We start from the raw sequence: 22145 nt of genomic DNA, 5'->3' as shown, positions 1-22145 counted from the left end.
AGATGCAGATAATCAGAGGAGACTCCTGCACTACTTGCCCTTCGCTCCTACCTTTCCGAGGCGTAACCAATGTACCTGACTAGATCTGCGTTTTCCTACCTTTCTGAAACTGCCACCTATCACATCCCCCAGCACTGGTAAATTCTTCATTACCTTTAACCAACGCACCATCTGATCCACGAAAGCCTATAGGATTTGCATCCTCACTTCCTGCAGAAAATCAGAATCATTGAAACTTTCCTTAATCTCCTACATCCAAAAGGAAGAGCGCATCCCTGTACGAATGCCATCCCTACACCTTAACATTCCACAGACCCGGAAAATGGAACAGTCTAACTCCTTCACAAAACACTACTCTATAATAAATTAGTACCAATATGTTATGTTAAAAAACTTAAATATCATAAGATGTGTATTTGAGGAAATAAACCCTCACCTACTGAATACCGTAGCTTTACTAAATTAAACAGACTAAAATGTATCTTTTAATAGACTGAAACCCGCTAAGCGGTGAGTCACAGATGAACAGCATGAAATAGAACCTTCGGTAAAATTTGTCCACGCTGACCAGATATCCGAACTTAACCTGTCCCTTTTGCCAGCACCTGGGCCAAATCCCTCTAAACCCTTCCTATTTATAAATATCTAGATGCATTTAACATGCAGTAATTATGCCAGCCTCCAACACTTCCTCTGGAAGCTTATTCCATGCACATACCACCTTCTGTGTGAAAACGTTGCCACTTAGTTCCCTTTCATATCTTTCCCCTCTCACCCTAAACCTATGACCTCTATTTCTGGACTCCCCCACCCCAGGGAACATACCTTTGCAGTTTATCCTATCCATGCCGCTAATGATTTTATAAACCTCTATGAGGTCACCCCTCAGCCTCTGATGCTCCAGGGCAAAAACACGCCCCCACCTATTTGGTCTCTTCCAACAGCTCAAACCCTCCAACCATGGCAATATCGTTGTCAATCTTTTATGAAGCCTTTCAAGTTTCACAAGATCATTCTGATAGGCGGAGAACAGAATATTCCAAAAGTGGCCAAACCAATGCCCTGTACAAATGGAACATGTTCTTCAAACTTCACCCCCTAATGTGCTGACCAAAAAATGAAAGCATTCCAAACACTTTCTTCAATATCCTATCTGCCTGTAACTCTACTTTCAAGGAAATATGAACCTGCACTGCAAGGTCTCTTTGTTCAGCAACACTCTCTGGGACCTTACCATGAAGGTGCAAAAGTACTGCTAATATTCGCTTTACCAAAACGCTGCACCTCACATTTATCTATATTAAACTCCATCTGCCATTGCTCATCCCATTGGCTCATTTGAACAACATCCCATTGTCATCGGAGGTAACCTTCTTCGCTGTCCACTACACCTTCAATTTTGGTGTCATCTGCAAACTTACTAATTATACCTCCCATGCTCATATTCAAATCACTTATATAAACGATGAAAAGTACTGGACACAACACCAATCCTTGTGGCACTTCACTGGTCACAGGCCTCCATTTAAAAAAAAACCCTCCACCACTACTGTGTCTCCTGCCTTTGAGCCAGTTCTGGATCCAAATGGCTTGTTCTCCTTGTATTCAATGAGATCACCTTGCTCACCATTATCCGATGGGGAACTTGTCCAACGCCTTACTGAAGTCCATCGATCATGTCCACCGCTCTGCCCTCATGAAACCTTTGTGTTGCTTCTCCACAAATACTCAAGTTTGTGAGGCATGATTTCCCAGGCACAAATTAATGCTGACTATCGCTAATCAGTCCTTGCTTTTCCAAATACATGTACATCCTGTCCCTCAGGATTCCCTCCAACGGTTTGCCCAGCACTGACTCCAGGCTCACCGGTCGATAGTTCCCTGCCTTGTCCTTACCACCTTTCTTAAATAGTGGCACCACGTCAACCAAGCTCTAGTCTTCCAGCATCTCACCTGTGACAATCAATGATACAAATATCCCAGCAATCACACTCCCAGCTTCCCACATTGTTGCAGTGTACACCAGATGAGGTCCAGGGGATTTATCAAGCTTTATGCATCATAAGACACACAGCACCTCCTCCTCTGTAAGATGGGCATTTTCAACATGTCACTATCTATTTCCCCAATTCTTTATCTTCCATGTCAGTCTCCACAGTTAGCGCTAATGCCAGTTATCGCATACTCGTTAGTTTCTCCCGCATCTCCTGCAGATCCACACGTAGGCTACCTTGCTTATCTTTGAGAGGCCCTATTTTCTCTCTCACGTTACCGTTGTTCTCTGAATGTATTTATGAAAACCCCTTGGATTATACTTAACATTACTTGCCAACGCTATCTCATGTCCCCTTTTTACCTTATTGATTTCCATCTTCAGTATACTTCTACTGCCTTTATACTTACAGGATTTTTTGGATGGGAATAAAAGCAAAATATTACATCTTGATAAAACAAATTAGGGCAGAACTAAAACTAATTAAAATTAGAGTCTTGATACACTTCCCTTCATTGTTCAGACCTTTGAGTATAGGAGCTGGGACGTTATGTTGAAGTTGTACAGGATATTGGTGAGGCTTCTTCAGGAATTTTCTGTCCAGTTCGGGTTGCACTGTCATAGGAAGGATATCATTAAATTGGAGCAGGCTCAGAAGAGATTTACCAGAATGTGGATGGGAATGGATGGTTTGAATTATATGCAGAGTCTGAATAAACTGGGACTTCTTTCGCTGGAGCGTAGGAGGCTGAGGGGTGACCGTTTTAGAGGTTTATAAAATCATGAGTGGCACAGGGAATGTGAATAGCAGGTGCCCTTTCCAGGAGGGGTGCACGATTCAAGACTCGGTACATACATTTTAAGGTGAGAGGGGAAAGGCATTAAAAAGACGTTCGGGATTTTATTTTTTATTTTTGCACTGTGGTTCATGTGTGGAATGAACTTCCAGAGAAAGTGGTAGCTGTGAATGCAATTACAATTTCTGAGTGGCACAGTGGTTCAAAGATTAGCACTGCTGCCTCACAGCGCTAGGGACCCGGGTTCAATTCCAGCTTTGGCCGAATATCTCTGCGGGTTTTGCACATTCTCCCCGTATCTGTGTGGGTTTCTTCCAGGTGCTCCAGTTTTCTCCACAGTCCAAAGAAATGCAGGATGGGTGAATTGGCTATGGTAAATTGCACAGTGTTCAGGGATGTGGTTATCTGAATTAGTCTGGGGTAGATGTAGAGTAGGGCAATGGGGTTCTATAAGATGGACATTTAGGCAGCTGCATTTTTGAAAATGTCTGGATGGATGTGGACAAAGTGGAGGTGAAAGATGGTCGACATGGATTTGTTGGACTTCAGGGTCTGTTTCTGTGTTGAATATCTTTGTGACTATTAATTCCTCTATCCTCACAAATCTATCACTGTCCCCTCATCCAGCCTTATAATTCTTCCTTATCTCTGATTTCTCCCTAGCTTCAAAACCCACACTGTCTCTCTAACATCCTTCCAACTCTCAATCCTCCCGAATTCTTCCAGCCTCCAGCCTTGAGGATACCCCACTTTTATTTCATAAATGATGATGGCACTATCAGATTCCTGCGCCCTGAGTTCCAGAATTTCCGCCTGAACTTCTCCGTCTCTTTCCTCCCAAAATCAAACAATCATGTGTCATCTAATCTAACAGCATCTTCTCTGACCTGATTCCAGATGTGACTTGTCATATTCCTATAATAAGCACATCAGCGTCTACAGGACATAAAAAGACTCTGTGGTCCATCAGGTTTGTGACAAAGAAAACCACTACCAAACTATCCCAGTCTATTTTCCATTACTTGGTCCAAAGTGTTACCTGTCATGGCATCGCATGTGTACATGTAAATACATCTTAAATGTCATCGGGATTTCGGTGTCTCCCACCATTACAGACAGTGAGGTTTAGTGCAACTGTTGCTTGATGATGACATCACCCACAGGAACACAGAGCAGCTGGGTTTGTGCAAACCAGAGATCGCCCACACATTGCGAAGGATGGCGGGGTCCCTGTGAGGCGTCACAGGAGAATTATCAGGATGGTTCAGGAATGGGGGATTTTAATTGCAGGAACATAGGTGTTGATGATTCACATCAACAATATCCATCCCCAAAAGATGGACTCTCCTTCTCAACATCTCCCCTTGCCTGGGCTGGGTAACCTTCAGGTTAACCCACCACTAGACATCTCTTCACATAGAGCAGCCCTATGGTCTAGGAGGACAATGCTGAATTTACCTTTTACACAGTGATGCCACTGTGTCTCAGGGAAGGGGAGAGGGAGGTGGATGGGACACCACTCAGGCACAGTGCTTTGTCCTGGAGGATGTTAACGTTCTTTAATATTGTTGGGGGCTGCACTGATACAGGCAAGTGGAGAAGGTTCCAACACAATCCTGATATGTGCCTTATAGAGAACAAACGGACATTTTGGTAATTAGGGGTTTGGGGAAACTGAGATTGATCTCCTTGTTACAAATGAAATTGAGGGCAGCTGTATGAGAAGTGTTTACAAAATATATACATCAAGATGGTAAACATAACACTTATCAGCTCATCACAAAAGGATTACAGAAAACATATTAAAGGTTTGGGGGCGATCTATTGAGAGGATGATTTGATAAAAGGAGAACATTTATGCAGCAAGTGGAAATAAACTGGAACACAATACTCACACAAAATATAAATATCCAGGTCCTGATGAATTGAGTAATTCCGTCAGAGTTTGGCGTTACAATTACTGAGATTCCCATCTGACCAATAGCTGAATCCAGGAGGTGGGGGTTACTGCCCAGTCCCACTCCAAAACCACTGTTTCTACATCAGTGACATCAACCAACTCCACCCTAAACTCAGTTCATTTGCTGAATATCCCATCCATCCCTTTGTTATCTCCAGACTTCATTATCCAAACACACTCCTGGCCAGCCTCCCACATTCAACGTACATGTAATCTCAAGAACATCTAAAACTCTACTGCCCAAGTTCTCTCTTTTCCCAAAACTTCTTGATGATCAAAAGGCTGCTATTTACAAGTACCCTTCATTTAATTCCTGGCTGTGAACATCACTGTTTCACTGTACAACATAACCTGCGAGACCTCGACAGCTCATTTTCTTTCAGACTCCCAATGATATATTTATTTATTGCTTCACCTGTCTGGCTCTTTCAACACTTGCCAAGGGAACACGGTCTGGAATTCCCACCCTAATCCTCGCAGATCTGCTTTCCTCCTTTAAGGTATTCTTGAAAACCTGCTTCTTTGGCAATGCTTTTAATCACCTGACCTAATATCTCCATCTGTGGCCTTATGTTAGAAGTCTTCAATAATATTTTTGAGAAGTTATAAACATGATCAAAACAAAAACACAAACTGTTGTTGATTTGCACATACATTGTCAATGCTTCATTGTCGCTGGGTGAATAATCTAATGTCTCTTACACAACCACATTGTGGGAGCACCTTCAGCACACGAACTGCAGGAGTACAAGGAAGTCAAACATCTCCATCTCCACAGGCACCTTTGGCATTGATCACTGGTATCTGTGGAGGGAGAAACATACAGTTGATATTTCAGGGAGTACAAAATGAGTTACAGGGAATGGAAATGGCGCAGAATTTGATGGTCAGAAATGGAATAAAAATACAATCTTTGGTGGAATTAGGAATTCATGACTGGCAAAGATATTGTGGAAAATGTAATCTATTAAGAGAACAGCACATTGTTAGGGGCTGGGCAGCAGTGGGAAACTCATTTACAAACGGTCCGTGAAAGTAATAGTAAAACACTAAACAGCCCCAACACCCTGCATCTGAAGACTTTAACTCCCCTTCCCACTCCATCAAGGAAATGCAGGTTCTGGGCCTCCTCCACCGCCAAATCCAAGGCATATAATGCCTGGAGGAAAAATGCCTCATCTTCCACCTTGGACCCTCCAACCACATGGGATCAATGGGGATTTCACCACGTTCCTCATTCCCCCTCCCCCCACCTTATCACAGATCCTGCCTTCCAGCTCAGCACTGCGCTGTTGACCTGTCCTTCCTGTACATCTTCCTTCCCACCGACCGGCTGCTGCTTGACCTGCTGTGTTTTTCCAGCATCACGATATGACATTGAAAACATCCTGACTCTGACACACTGTGTAAACACTGCACTATCACTCCCTGCCAGGGAAGGCTGTGCATGCAGCCCCCTGCAGCTTGCCCCTCACAAAGGTGGCAGCCACACGTGTCCCGCGGATCACTGCTCCTAATAAAGATGGCAGCGCTCACTCGGGCCACTCACCATTTGAGGCGGTATTCTGTTTGCCGCAAACACAGGCCTGGGATTTTCAAACGTGCATTTTGCGATGTGCACCAAGTTGCAGTAAAACCTCAGTCCATACCAACACCATTCCCTTCCCTCTTCCTGCTGTTCATTTCTTTCCTTTACCGTTTCACGTGCCCTGCACCTTCACACATTCTCGTTGCCTTGGTCACAACAAGTGCGCTGCCCGCGAGGCTGATCACATAGTAAAGCACAGCCCCACCCCTCATTCACTCCGATCGATTGGAGGACCAACCGGCACTTCCAGGTCCTCCAGACACGGCCCCATCCTCGTATTCATCCCACGCTGACATCAATCAACAAGGTCCATTCTGGGCTGGAGCATGCGCAGTTCTTCCTGCTTTGCTGCTGTTCATCAGGTATAAGTGAGGGTTCATTCCTGTTTCTCCTAATGTCAGGCAATGACAACAATTACCTGCATTTCTGGAGCCTTTCACATTGGCAAATCTCCTGAAGTGCTTCATGAATGATGGAAAAGTTGGGCATGGTGGCTCAGTGCTTCTGTCTGTGTGGATTTTAGAGAATTTTCCCAGTGTCTGCATGGTTTTCCTCTGGATGCTCCAGCTTCCTCCCACAGTCCAAAGTTGTGCAGTTCAGGAGAATTGGCCACGCTAGATTGACCATCGCGTTTGGTGCATTAGACAGAGGGAAATGGGTGTGTGTGGGTTACTCTTCAGAGGGTCGGTGTGGACCAGTTGGGCCGAAGGGCCTGTTTCCGCACTGGAAGGAATCTAATCTAATCTAAAGAGAAAGATTTTGAGAGACATCTTAAAAGGAGGACAGAGGGGGTTAGGGAGGGTTTTTCAGAGGTTTGTGTCCTTCAATCATGGAGTGACGTAGGTAGGGAATAGGTTACAACAGAGACAGTTAGTGGCTAACCATAGGTTAAACAGTCTCATGTTCTAGCCCCCTACCCTACACACCAGGCCTTGGAATCAGATAGCCAGCTATTACACACTACCTATGGTTAGCCACTAACAGCTATTCACCCTCCCAGCCAGATTGTTATCCATTCCTTTAACCAACCGTTCTTCTCGCTCTATCCCCATCTATCTTTTAATCCTTACATCCTCCCACGACCCTACCGTCTGCATATAAAGCAACATCTTTTTTTCTAGGCATCCTCAGTTCAGGGTCACTGGATTTGAAACTTTAATTCTGATTTCTCTTCACAGATGTTGCCAGAGCTTCTGACCTTTTCAAAACCCTCCTGGTTAAGGTTTCCGATTTCCAGCATCCGCAGTTCTTGTGGTTTCAATTTACCGGGAATTTGTAATTCAGGCCGAGCAGCCTCTGCTGCCTCCCCCACTTCCTTCACACTCACTGAGTACCCCCTCCCCCTCACAGTGATACTACACCTGCGCAGCTCATGGTCATGTGTCGTCTTGCTGGCCACGAGCCTCATTCAATCCTATTGGCTAGAGAACCACATCAACTCCCTCCTGTTGGCTCGGTGAGCTGCTGTCAAACAGCCAGGCCCCATTGTGATGTGAATGGTGAAATCTTCCAACTGTCCTGGGATGAGCTTCATCATTCACAGTGAATGGGGCAGTAACACAGAGCACAGGGACTGGGGGCTATTCAGCCCATTGGGGTTGTCCTCTCTCCCTCTGGATATGCTGCAAATCTGTCCCAACTCCCCTCCCAATTTTCCATAACCCTCCAAATCTTTCCTCAAAAAAATTAGTTAAAGTCCAGATTTTTTGAGAATACCTGCTTAATTAGCATCTACCCTCCGTTCAGACTGTTCCAGATGCTCAGAACTTGAGTAAAATCATCTTCACATTACAATCTACATTATTTGCCAATTATCGGAAAGTAGTTACTAAAAACTGTAACAACGTTAATAACTTCTCACTGTCTCTGTAAATTAAATATCCAGGAAAAATATCTGCTCCTGCTCGACATCACTGTTGAACCTTCTCAGCTCAATGAGAATGACATGAAATTGTACTACGTCTCCAAAGAAGACAAACCTATCATAATTTTAATTTATTAGTGTCATCGAATGCCCAGTTGCCAGCGGTTCACCCTTATTCTTCTTATATCCTCCCTCTTCATGTACCCAATCAGATGCCTTTTAAATGTTGCAATTGTACTACCCTCCACCCCTTCTTCTGGCAGCTTATTCCATACACGCACCATCCTCACCATGAAAATGTTGCTCCTTCAATACCTTTTAAATCTTTTCCCTCTCACCTTAAGCCTGTGCCCTCTAATTCTGGATCCACCGAGCATGGGAAAAAGTCCATGACTTTTCACCTTATCCATGCCCCTCATGATTTTATAAACCTTTATACGGTCACCTCTCCGTCTCTAACTCTCTAGGGAAAATAGTCCCAGCCTATTCAGTCTTTCCCAATAGCTCAAACAATCCAGCCCTGGCAAAGTCCTTGCAAATCTTGTATGAAGCCTTTCAAGTTTCACAACATGGCAAGGTTTGTGAAGGTTTGTAGCTCAGGTTGAGGTTTAGGGTGTAGGTTTGTTCGCTGACCTGTAGCTTTGATATCCAGACGTTTCATTACCTGGCTAGCTAACATCATCAGTAGCGACCTGCAAGTAAAGCAAAGCTGTTGTCTCCTGCTTTCTATTTATATCTTTCTCCTGGATGGAGTTCCTGGGGTTTGTGGTGATGTCATTTCCTGTTCGTTTTCTGAGGGGTTGATAGATGGTACCTCGATCTATGTGTTTGTTTATGGCGTTGTGGTTGGAGTACCCAGCCTGTAGGAATTCTCTGGCATGTCTTTGCTTAGCCTGTCCCAGGATAGATGTGTTGTCCCAGTCGAAATGTGGTGTTTTTCTTCTCCTCCCTGTGTAGGGCGACGAGAGAGAGAGGGTCGTGTCCCTCGTAGCCCTACACATGGAGGAAAAAAACCGCCATTTCGACTGGAACAATACATCTCCCCTGAGACAGGCAACGCAAAGAAATGCCAGAGAATTCCTAGACGCTAGCACTCCAACCACAATGCCGTAAACAAACACATAGATCTAGATACCATCTATCAACCCCTCAGAAAACGAACAGGAAATGACATCACCACAAACCCCAGGAACCCCATCCAGGCCAAACGTATCAATAGAAAGCAGGTGACAACAGCTTCGAAAGCTACAGCTCAGCGAGCAAACCTACTCCCTAAATTTCACAACATCATTCTGAGAACAGGGAGATTGGAACTGAAAACTGAATTCCAGAAGAGCCTTAATCAATGCCCTGCACAGCCACAATATGACGTTGTAACTTCTACATTCAATGCATTGACCAATAACGGAGAGCGTACCATATGCTGCCTTCACTCTCCTGCCGACCTGCAACTCCACTTTAAAGGAACAATGAACCAGTACTCCAGCAATTCTCCCCAGGGGATCTTACCATTAAATGCAGAAGTCCTGTCCTGATTTGCCTTTCCAAAATGCAGCACATCACTTTCATCTAAGTTAACCGTTGTTACCATTCCTCAGCCTATTGTCTCATCGGATAAAGATCCCGTTTTACTCAGAAGTAACCTTCTTCACTGTCCACTATATCTCCAATTTTGGTATCATCTCTAAACCTACTGACAATACCTCAAATTCCCATCCAAGAAATTTATGTAAGGACTCAGCACATTGCTGCTTACAGGCTTCCAGTCCACAAAACAACCCTCCATCACAACCCTCTGTATCTTACCTTTAAGCCAATTATGCATCCAAATGACTAGTTCTTCCTTGTTCCATGTTATCTAACCTTGCTAACCAGTCTCCTTTGTGGAACATCATTGATGGTCTTTCTGAAGTCCATATTGACTACATCCACAGTCTGTCTTCATCAATTTTCTTTGTACTTCTTCAAAAGACTCAATGAAGTTAGTGAGACAATTACCCACGCACAAAGCCATGTTGACTCTCCCTAATCATTCTATGCCTTTCCAAACACATGCAAATCCTATTCCTCAGAATCCCTTCCAACAGTGACTTCAGACTCACTGTTCTCTTGTTCCCTGGCTTTCCTTACCATTTAAAAAACAATAATGACAGTCATCTTCCATTACTTCACCTAACGCTATTGATGAGACAAATATCTCAGGAAGGGAGACAGCGATCACTTCTCTAGCTTTGCACAATCAGCTGGGATACACCTGATCATATCCCAGGGGTTATGAACCGGGACGCGATTTAAGATATCCAGTACCACCTCCTCTATAATTTGAACACTTGTCAAGTTATTACTCTTTATTTCTCCAAACGCTCAAGCTTCCATATCATTCTCCAGTAAAGAAATGATGTCATATACTCATAATATCTCTCCCTCTTGTGGGCCCATAGATGGCCTTCTTGATCTCTCAGGTGTCCTATTCACTGCCTGTCCTTGATATATTTGTATAATCTCTTTGGTTCTCTTTAAACCATTTCCGAAAGCAATATCATGTCCCCTTTTCGCTCTCCTGATATCCTTGACATACTCCTCTAAAAACGTGATCCTGTACTCCAAATTCCTCCACGTCTGCCATATCTGCTCCCAGGAGGAGCAATTCCACTCCAAAACATCCCGCAATGCTTTCCTATTTCAAGATCTGCAATTACCCTCCCACTTGATCAACAATGACCTCCAATGCATATCCTCCACTTCCCGCTCCTCCGTGTTTACACCACCCCTACAACCACAGTAAGAATATAACCCTGCGGTCTTCACCTTCCACCCCACTAACCTCCATACACACCGCTAATCTCTCGGTAATCTCTGTCATTTCCGCCACCGACAGCCAGACCCTGCCACCAGAAACATATTTCCCGCTACACCATTATCTGCATTGTGCAGAAACCATTCCCTCTGCGACTTCCTTGTTAGGTACACACCGTTCAAGAAACACATTCTCCACACCCGGCACACTCCCTTGCAACCGCAGGAGAGTTAGAATCTGCGACCACATCTCACCCATCACCTCTGTCCAGGGCCCCAAAGGATCTTTCCAAATCAAGCAGAGATTTACCTGCACAACAAAACACCTTATCTACTGCATCTGGACTCTATGGACAATTTACCATGGCTAATGCACCGAACCGGCCCATCTTTGGATTGTGGGACGAAACTGGAACACTTGCAGGAAAGCCATGCAGACACGCGGAGAACGTGCATCCTCCACACAGACAGTTGCCTGAGGCTGGAATCAAACACAGTTCCCTGGCGCTGACACAGCAGTGCTAACCACTGTAGAACCGGAGTGCACACCTCCCCCTCATCACCCACCTCACCTCCATCCAAGGCCTTATAGGTTCTTTACACATCAGTTTTTCCTGCACATTCCAACAACTCACCTACCGCATCTGGACATTATGAGAAATTTAACATGGTTAATCCAACTAATTTACACATCTTTGGACTGTAGGAGCAAAATGGAACACCCAAAGCAAACCTTCACAGACACAGGGGAGAATGTGCAAACTCCACACAGAAAGTCGCCCGAGGCTGGAATCAAACCCAGGTCCATGGTGTTGGGGCAGCAGTGCTAACCACTGATTCACAATACTGTGGGATCTTTGGTGCTGATGTGCTGCCCCACTGATACCTCAGTCACTCACCCTGCCTCATTTCCCAAGAGAAGAGGTGGTGATGCACTAGTGATATTATCGCTAGACAGTTAATCCAGCGACCCAGATAACGATCTGGGGACCTGGGTTTGAATCCCATCATTGCAGATGGAGGAATGTGAATTCAAAAATACTCTGGAATTAAGAATTGAATGATAACAATGAATCCATTATCGATTGTTTGAAAAACCCATCTAGTTCACGCGTCCTTCAGGGAAAGAATCTTTCATCCTTACCTGGTCTGACCTACATGTGAATCCAGACTCACAAAGTAGTTGACTCTTAACTATCCTCTGGGTCCAGACAGTGATACCCTCATTCGGTGAATGAACAGAAAAAAAATTGTTCCTAGTCTAGTAGTTACATCTAAGAAACTGAATCAGTAAACTTTCTCATACACATACAAAAAATAGCTTTCTATCCAAGCATTTAACATTTCAGCACACCGAGGCTAGGTTTGTAAAGTTATAACTCCTTATAATTGGAAATATATTATTCTTACAGATAACTGAGATCTCCTGGGAAATTTGCTTCTCAATTTCCTGCTGACTTTTGGGGGAGAGTCTATAATACAATCCCAATAAGGTGACTATCCCTTTCTTATTTCTCAGTGTCACCCAAATAGCTTGCCTGGATGTACTCCCATGAATATTCTCCCTATGTCTATCCGTAATGTTATCCCAAATCAAAACTGCCAGTCTGACCTCAATCTGTGCCTCGGTCTTGACTGTAATTGCTATAATATCCCAGTCACATGTCAAATCCATACCCTGAGCTCATCTGCCTTCCCAGTCAGGCCACTTGCATTGAAATAAATGCAGTATAACTGGTCAGTCCTACGTCATTCTGTGCCTTGTCCTTGCCTGCCTTGACTGTTTGACTTCTGAACAGTCCCAGCCTCAGACGTACCTCTTTTCGCTCTCTCTCTTTGGGTTTACCCCCAATCCCTAACTGGTTTAATGTCTCCTGAGTAGCACTAGCAAATCTTCCCCTCCAATGCAGGTACAATCCATCCTTCTTATGCAGGTCAATTCTACCCTACAAGAGATTCCAATGATCAAAAATGTGAATCATTCTCCACTACACAACCACTCATTCATCTGCTCCATCCTGTGATTCCTCCTGTCACAAGCACCTTGCACCAGGAGTAATCCAAATATTACTATCCTTGAGGATCTATTTTTTAAAAATCCAGGCTAATTTAATATATTGTCATCAGGACGTCATCGTTTTCTCTTCCCATGTCATTGGTACCCATATATAACAACCTCCCTTTGATAATTCTCCCCTTTGAGAATATTCTTCTTCCTTTCTGAGATATCCTTGACCCTGGCACCAGGGAGGCACCATCCCATTCTGATGTCTCACTTTCAACTGCAAAAACGGCCGTCTCCTGACCGGAGAGTGCCCGATTACCAGGAACATGAAATACCAATCATTATATTGGACCCAGCTCCATAGCAGTAACCTGACTGCCAGTGCTACATTCCCCTGAGACCCTGTGAACTACTACATTTTTCAGAACAGAATATCTGTTTGGGATGGGTACAAACAAGGAGACTCCTGGGCTACTTTATTCCCCTTTCCCAAGGAAGGCTTTTTTGGTTATTGAGAGAATGTGAAGGACGGTCATCAGACTGACTCCTGGGATGTGGAGATATTTAAGGACTGCAGATGCTGGAAATCAGAGTCTATACAATGGGGACCTGGAAAAGCACAGCATGTCAGGCAGCATCAGAGGAGCAGGAAGGTTGATGTTTTGGATCAGGACCCTTCGTCAGTCCCGATTAATAGTCCTGACCTGAAACGACAACGTTCCAGCCCCGTCATATTCATGCTGATCATCAAGTACCTATTCATTCTAGTCCCATGTTCTGGCACTCAGCGTAATCGATATTGCAGTGCATGGTGTGATCATCTAAACACTTCTTCAAGGCTGCAATGATTCCTGCATCTGTCACCATTTCAGATGCTGCCTAACCTGCTGAGGATCTCCAGCACTTTTTGCTCAAGCACTTAGCGACAGAGAGCTGGACATCTCCACATTGTTTTGACTCTGATCACTGGGATGTCAGGACTGATGGATGAAGTGGGACTCAATCCTTGTTTAATCCTCCTTTTGTTTGGTTTCTGAGCCACTGACTACATCACGAATATTCTACCTCCCATTCCTGACCTGAATCTGACCCATCTAAGCCTACACTTTAGATCCCATCCCCCAGCCAGACAAGTTACAACCTCATCAAAAGAACTGGCAGTAGCCCCCACCAGGAGATTTCTCCCAGCCCTGCCCAAGGGTAACGGGTCAGGCTGGTACAGGTCCCACCTAACCTAGAAACAATCCCAATGCCTGAAGAACCTAAACCCTTCTCTCGTACACCATTTCTCCAGGCACACATCCAGCTGATCCCCCCTTTTTTTCCTGCTCTCACGAGCACATGGCACTGGAAGTAAGTCTGTCATTATTACATTACATTACAGGAGCTACATTTTAATGTATCCCTGATCTCCGTACATCCAGACCTCAGTCCCGCATCCCTTCGTTTAGAGATATCGATTGGAATGGCGTGTTCCATATCAATGGGCTGTTTAGCGATATTGTTGGTATCTGCGTGTTCCACGGCAATAGGCTGTTTACCCACCAGCTCTAGAATGTCCTGTAGCTGCTCCATGATGTCATGATTCCTGGAACCAAGGGGGTAATATACCATCCTGGATTCATGTCTGGGGCCACAGAAGTGCCTGTCTGTACGCCTGACCATTGAACCCCCCGTCACTATAGCCCTGCCGCTCTCTATCCTCCCGTTCTGTGCAGTAGAGTTATCTGTGGTGCCATTACCCTGACTGTTGATGATCCCCCCTGAGAGACCACCCCATCCGCTCCCCCCAAACAGAAACCCAAGCAATATATTTGTTTGAGAAGGAGAAGATCAACGGGGACTCCTGCACTCCCTTCCTGTGCCTTTTACTTGATTTGATGGTCTCCCATTCCCTTTCTGCCCGTGTAACCCTCACCTGCAGTGTGTGTTACTCACTGAACGTGCAGTATCGCAGATGCTCCACAGTGAGTCCACTCACAGCTCCAGGTCTGAAAAGCTGTTTCCCAGTAGCTGCAGATGGGCGCCATTCCTGCACACATAGCCGTCAGGGACACTGGAAACATCCTTAATTTTCCACATGGTGTGCTGCTCTTGCCCAATAGGTCTGAGGTTTCCAGTCACAACGACTCGTTACTCTCAGCTAGTTACTCCTATTAAGAGAATTTAAATGAGCTAGCGACCTTCCTTCAATTCAAACATTTTCATTATAATAAAAAACCCCGATCATTACTGACGTTGACATGTTATACTTTAAAAACTGTTTAAAAATACTCCGCAGGTATCATTTACAAACTAGCTGTTTCCATTTGGACCACGTGAATTTCTGAATGGCCTGAACTAAAACTGAGTTTCACTTCACCTTCTCCCTGGCACAGTGCAGCCTGTCATTTTCATTGTCTGCTCAGAACAACACTGCCCTCAGCCTCCTGGACTGTGCCAATGCATTTCAATGGGAGCTTAGGAACTGCATCTCATCTTTCAATTCAGCCCTTTGTAACCTGAGTGTGAACATGGATTTCAGCAGTTTCTGGATGAACAGACAGTGGTCAGAATCTGGAACATTCCACGGACAAGCTGCTTGAGTTTGAGTCCATAAGGAATTTTAAAGAGAGGTTTGCAGGGAATTGAAAATAGGGAGTATACAGGTTAATATCAGGAAGTGGGTGATTGGGTCTAAATCTGACAGTTCCTGCAAAGAGACTAGGTCTAGTTTGGATAAATCTGTGCTCCCTCCCAGTCCAATATCTCCTTCCTCAGCTGCAGGGCCAAGAATTGATCACATACCCCAAAGGTGATCCAACCATGAACTTGAACATTTTTCTGCTTTTTGTTTGACAAAAACATTGGAGATATTTTCCCACAGATAGAACAAACAAAGCTTTCTCCTTCCCACAGTTAAATGCCAATAATACTCAGATCCTGATGATTCCACTGACTGTAGAAAATTGTTTTTGAGATCTCGGCCTCAATTATTCTCACTCAATATCCTAGAAAAAGAATTCACAAAACAAAACTCACAGTCAGTGCAACAACAATAGTGAAGACAAATATTTACCTTGCTATGTGTTGGACATGCTCCACTTCGAATCGCCCCGCTCCCACCCAGGAAGCAGACATGTGCATGTGCCTTGCTGTACCTTGCCCCCAATACAGATGGTGACCATAACCCAGGAACTTTCACCGCCTGAGGCCCACAGCTGTATTCTTATTTGTTGCAAACGTAGAACCAAGAGTTTCTAATTCAGGACTAACGCACTGCACAGAGTGTAATTAAACCTCCCAGTCTAAAATGACTCATTCTCTCCCGGATTCCAATGCCACTCCCCCGGGAATCCATTTCCACTTCCTGCACTCACCAACGGTCAGTCCGTGTCCAGTGACCCTTCCTCAGAACCAATGGCAGCTGGGAAAGTTAGAATCCCTACAGTGTGAAACAGGCCCTTCGGCCCAACAAGCCCACACCCACCCTCTGAAGAGTATCTCACCCAGACACGTGCCCCTACACTATTACTCTACCTTTCTTCTGACTAATCCCTGAACGCTACGGGAAACTTAACTTGGCCAATTCACCGAACCTGCCCATCGTTGGACTGCAGGAGATAGGGGTTATAGAGTCAATCATCGGTGGGGATGGAGAGTAAAGAGAGACAGGAACATTTGGAAGGACAAAGGAGTGGATAATGATCTGGCTGGGAGGGTGAATAGCTGTTAAAGGAGGGGACAGGAACCTGTGTCTGGCAGCATCTCAGTGGCAGTGAGGAATATGGTGGTGGATGATCTACGTTCTGCTTGCAAAGAAGACCCTGTGCTTCCAGCTGCCTGCCATTTTAACACACGAGCCTGTTCCCTGGCCAACATCTCTGTCTCGTGCTTACTGCAGTGTTCCAGTGAAGCTTGATGCAAGCTGGCAGAACACTCCAGAACATACCAAATCGCCTCCGATTTCAAGAACTGAAATTTCCCCTCCCATGTGGTCAACAGTGCCCTCCAGTGTATCTCCTCCACTTCCCGCACCTCTGCCGTTGAATCTCACCCCTCCTACCCAACAAGGATAAAGCCCCCGGTCCTCACTGTCCACCCAGATACAACGCATCATCCTCTGCTATTTCCACTACCTACAATCAGACCCCAACGGAGATATATTTCCCAACCATTTCAGCATTCCCCAGAGACCATTCCCTTTGCGACTTCATTAGATCCAGGCACACCACCAACACATCCTTCACTCCCAGCACCTTTGTTTGCTACTGCAAGGGTGTAAAACCTGTACCCACACCTCCCCCCTCACCTCCATCCAAAGCACCACAGATCCTCCACATCCAGCAGAGATTTCCCTGCACATCCAAACACCTCACCTATCGTGTCCTTTGCTCTCAGTGTGGTCTCCTCTACACTGGGGAGTCAGGACGCCAACTTGTGGAATATTTCAGGAAACATTTCTGGGACACATGCAACAACCAATCCCACCGCCCTATAGTTAAGCACTTCAACACCCCCTCCGACTCTAACATGGACATTCAAGTCCTGGGCCACCTCCACCCCCAAATCCGAGCCACTATACACCAGGAAGAACACCACCTCATCTTCAAGATTGGGGCCTTTCAACCATAAATATCAACGTTTCCTCATCTCTCTTCCCCACGTTATCTCAGATCCAACCCTCTAACTCGGCACTGCCCTCTTGAACTGCCCCACTGTCCATCCTCCTTCCCAATTATCCACTCCACCCTCTCACCATGACCCCCATCTACATCTATCTATTGCCTTCCTAGCTCCCTTCCCCCAACCCCACAAACCCCTCCTTTTTATGTTTCCGCCCTCTTACTCCCCCCAACTCCAGCATTCCTGATAAAGTGTTTATGCATAAAACATCAATTCTCCAATTCCTTGAATGCTGCCTGATCTGCTGTGCTTTTCCAGCACCACACTTTAATGCAAGCTGGAAGAACCACACCTCATTATCTACTTGGGTACCCTCCATCCCTCTGGCCTCAATATCAAATTCAGTAATTTTAGGTCCTGAAATCTCCAATGTCCTAGCCCCCCACCCCACACACCAGGCCTTGTTATTACATAGCCTGCCATTACACACTATCTATGGTTAGCCACTAACAGTTCCCATCGACAGCTAATCACCCTCCCCCTGCCAGATTGTTATCCACTCCTTTGAAGAACTGCTCCAATCTCTTCCTTTGGTCTCCATCACCACCTATCATTTATTCCTTAACCACTACCTTCTGAAGTATTTTTTTTCTCAGTCACATCATTTATTGAAGGGTCATCAGATCCGAAATAATAACTCTGATTTCTCTTAACAGATGCTGCCAGACCTGCTGAGCTTTTCCAGTAACTTCTGGTTGCTGTTTGTGGTTTACAGCACCTGCAGCTCGTTTGGTTCTAATTTACCAGGAATTTCTAATTCAAGTCTAGCAAGCTAAAACCATGTGTTTATAAACTCTCCCAGTCCACACTAACTCCATTTCTCTCCCAGTCTCTGCTGTCTCTCCCACTCCCTTCACACTCACTAAATCCTCCCTCACAGTGACACGACGCCGGCACAGCTCATGGTCAGGTGTTCTCCCGCTGGACCCACCTCTCATTTACTCCCATTGGTTGGAGGAGCATACCAACTCTCCTATTGGTCTGAAGCTGCCTCAATCAGCCATGTCCCATTGTGACATGAGTGGTGGACTCCTCCCATGAGCATCGGAGGCTGAGGGGTAACCTCATAGAGGTTTATAAAATTATAATGGGCATTGATAGGATAAATATACGAAGTCTTTTCCCTGGGGTAGAGGAGTCCAGAACTAGACAACACAGGTTTAAGATGAAAGGGGAAAGGTATAAAAGGGACCCAAGGGACAATTTATTTTCACACTGAAGTTGGTGCGTGTATGGAACCTTCGGTCAGGGGAAGTGGAGGAGGTTGGTACAAATATACCATTTGGCATCGGGATGGGTATAAGAATAGTCAGGGTGTAGAGGGATATGTGCCAAGTGTTGGCACATTGGACGAGATTAGATTGGGATATCGCATTGGCATGGACCAGTTTAACCAAAGGATTTGTTTTCATGCTGCACATCTCTATGACTCTGCTCCAAGATGAGCTTCAACATTCACATGAATAGGAGAGTATCACAGAGCACGGGGGCTATTCAGCCCATTGGGGGTGTACTCTCTCCCTATTGTTTTGACAATAACTACTGAAACCGCATCCAGCTAGCATTCAAACTGTTCCAGATGCTCAGAACATAATGAGTAAAATAATCTTCACATTTTTACTTGTATTATTTGCCAATTACCTGATGGTAGTTATTAAAAATTGTCAGGTTAATAATTACTCACTCTGTCTCTCTATAAATTAAATATCCTGGAAACAAATATGCGCCTGGTCGAAATCACTGCCTAACCTTCTCAGGTCGAAGGAGAATTTCTGAACTTTTGCTAACTCTCCATAAAAGAGAAACCCAATTTAATTTTAATTTATTAGAATCATAGAGACGCACAGCACAGAAACTGACCCTTCGGTCCAACTTGTACATGCCGATCAGCATTCATAAATTAATCTCATCCCATTTGCCAGGACTTGGCCCATATCCTTCTAAAACTTTTCTAATCACATGCCTTTTAAATGTTGTAATCGTACCAGCCTCCACACTGTCTTTGGTAGCTCATTGCAGACACATACCACATACAGCTTGAAAACATTGCCTCCTAGATCCTTTTTAAGGATTTTCCCTCTCATCTTAAGCCTGTGTCATTTAGTTTTGGATGCACCGAGCCTGGCAAAAAGACCCCAGCTCTTCACCCTATCCATGCCCCTCATGATTATATCAACCTCTAAAGGTTACCTCTCAGCATCCGATGCTCCAGGTAAAACAGCCCCAGCCTATTCAGCCTCTCCCTATAGATCAATCCCTCAACCCTGGCAACATCTTTGCACATCTTTTCTGAACCCTTTCAAGTTTCACAGTATCATTCCTCCGGCAGGGAGACCAGGACTGAAGGCAGAATTCCAGAAGTGGCTGAATCAATGTCCTGTCCAGCCACAAAATAATGTCACAACTCGTGTACTCAATGCACTGATCAATAAAGGTAAGTAAACCAAACACCTTCTTCACTACCCTGCCTAACTTATGATTCCACTTTCAAGGAACGATGAACCTGCACTCCCCAGGACCTTTCCATTAAGTGTATTATTCCCACCCTGATTTGCTTTTCCAAAATGCAGAACCTTACATGTATCTAATTTAAATTGCATCTGCTACTTCTCAGCACATTTGATCGGAGTCTCATTGTACTCTCACGTAACCTTGCTGTCCACTGTACCTCCAAATTTGGTGTCTATTGTAAACCTACTAACCATAGCTCCTATATTCACATAGAAATCATTTATATAAATGGAAAAAATAATTGGACCCAGCACCCAACCTGACAGCATGTTGCTCATCACAGCCTTCCAATCCAAAAAGCACCCTCCACCACGACACTGGTAGCTCAGCAAGGTTAGAACTCATGGAATACAGGGAGAGCTAGCCATTTGGATACAGAACTGGCTCAAACGCAGAAGACAGAGGGTGGTGGTGGAGGGTTGCATTGCAGATTGGATGCCTGTGACTAGTGGAGTGCCACAAGGATCAGTGCTGGATCCACTACCTTTCGTCATTTATATCAATGACTTGGATGTGAACATAGGCAGTATACTTAATGAGATGACACCAAAACTGGAGATGCAGTGGCGAGTGAAAAAGATTACCTCAGAGTACAATGGGATCTTGATCAGATGAGTGAATGGACTGAGGAGTGGCATTTTGGGAAAGCAAATCTTTGCAGGACTTATACACTTAATGGTAAGGTCCTGAGAGTGTTACTGAACAAAGAGACCTTGGAGTGCAGGTTCATAGCTACTTGAAAGTGGAGCCACAGGTAGATAGGATAGTGTAGGCGGCATTTGGTATGCTTTCCTTTATTGGATAAAGTATTGAGTACAGGAGTTGTGACGTCATGTTGCGGCTGTACAGGACATTCGTTAGGCCACTTTTGGAACGTTGCCTACAAATCTGGTCTCCCTCCTATTGGAAAGAGGTTGTGAAACTTGAAAGGGTTCAGAAAAGATTTACAAGAACGTTGCCAGGGTTGGAGGATTTGAGCTAGTGTGGGGGTTGAATACAGGTTGAATAGACAGGGGCTGTTTTCCCTGGAGCGTCGGAGGCTGAGAGGTATTCTTATCGATGTATATAAAATCATGAGGGGCATGGATAGGATAAATAGACAAAGTCTTTTCCCTGGGGTGGTGGATCCCAGCACTAGAGGGCATAGGTTTAGGGTGAGGGCGGAAAAGACTTTAAAGAGACTTGAGAGGCAACGTTTTCACACAGAGGGTGGTACGTGTATGGAATGAGCTGCCAGAAGAGTGGCATGGTGGTACAGTGGTTAGCACTGCTGCCTCACAGCGCCAGGCACCTGGGTTCAATTCCCACCTCAGGCGACTGACTGTGTGGAGTTTGCACGTTCTCCCCGTGTCTGCGTGGGTTTCCTCCGGGTGCTCCGGTTTCCTCCCACAGTCCAAAGATGTGCGGGTCAGGTGAATTGGCCATGCTAAATTGCCCGTAGTGTTAGGTTAGGGGTATGGGTGGGTTGCGCTTCGGTGGGTCTGTGTGGACTTGTTGGGCCAAAGGGCCTGTTTCCACACTGTAAGTAATCTAATCTAAAAAAAAAGAAGTGGTGGAGGCTAGTACGATTAGACCATTTAAAAGGCATCTTCGTGTGTATATGAATAGGAATGATATGGGCCGGGTGCTTACAGGTGGGACTAGATTGCATTGGGATATCTGATCAGCATGTATTGGTTGGACCGGCGGGTCTCTGTTTCCGTGCTGTACATTTATGACTCTTTGATCTTCCAGCCAATCCCGAACCCAAACAGCGAGTTCTGCCAGAATTCTATGGTGTTGAACCTGCTAACCAGTGTGTTATGTGAAACTTTGTGTCTTTCTCAAGTCCAAATTAATGATTTCAATGCACAAAGCCATGCTTCCTCTCCCTTATCATTTCTTGCCTTTTCAATGACATGTAAATCCTGTCCCTGAGAATCCCTTCCAACAACTTCTCTGCCACTGACTTCAGGCTCACCGGTCT

This window comes from Hemiscyllium ocellatum, chromosome 29 (genome assembly GCF_020745735.1).
Source record: "Hemiscyllium ocellatum isolate sHemOce1 chromosome 29, sHemOce1.pat.X.cur, whole genome shotgun sequence".
Taxonomy (NCBI): domain Eukaryota; kingdom Metazoa; phylum Chordata; class Chondrichthyes; order Orectolobiformes; family Hemiscylliidae; genus Hemiscyllium; species Hemiscyllium ocellatum.
This window is presented reverse-complemented; position numbering follows the sequence as displayed.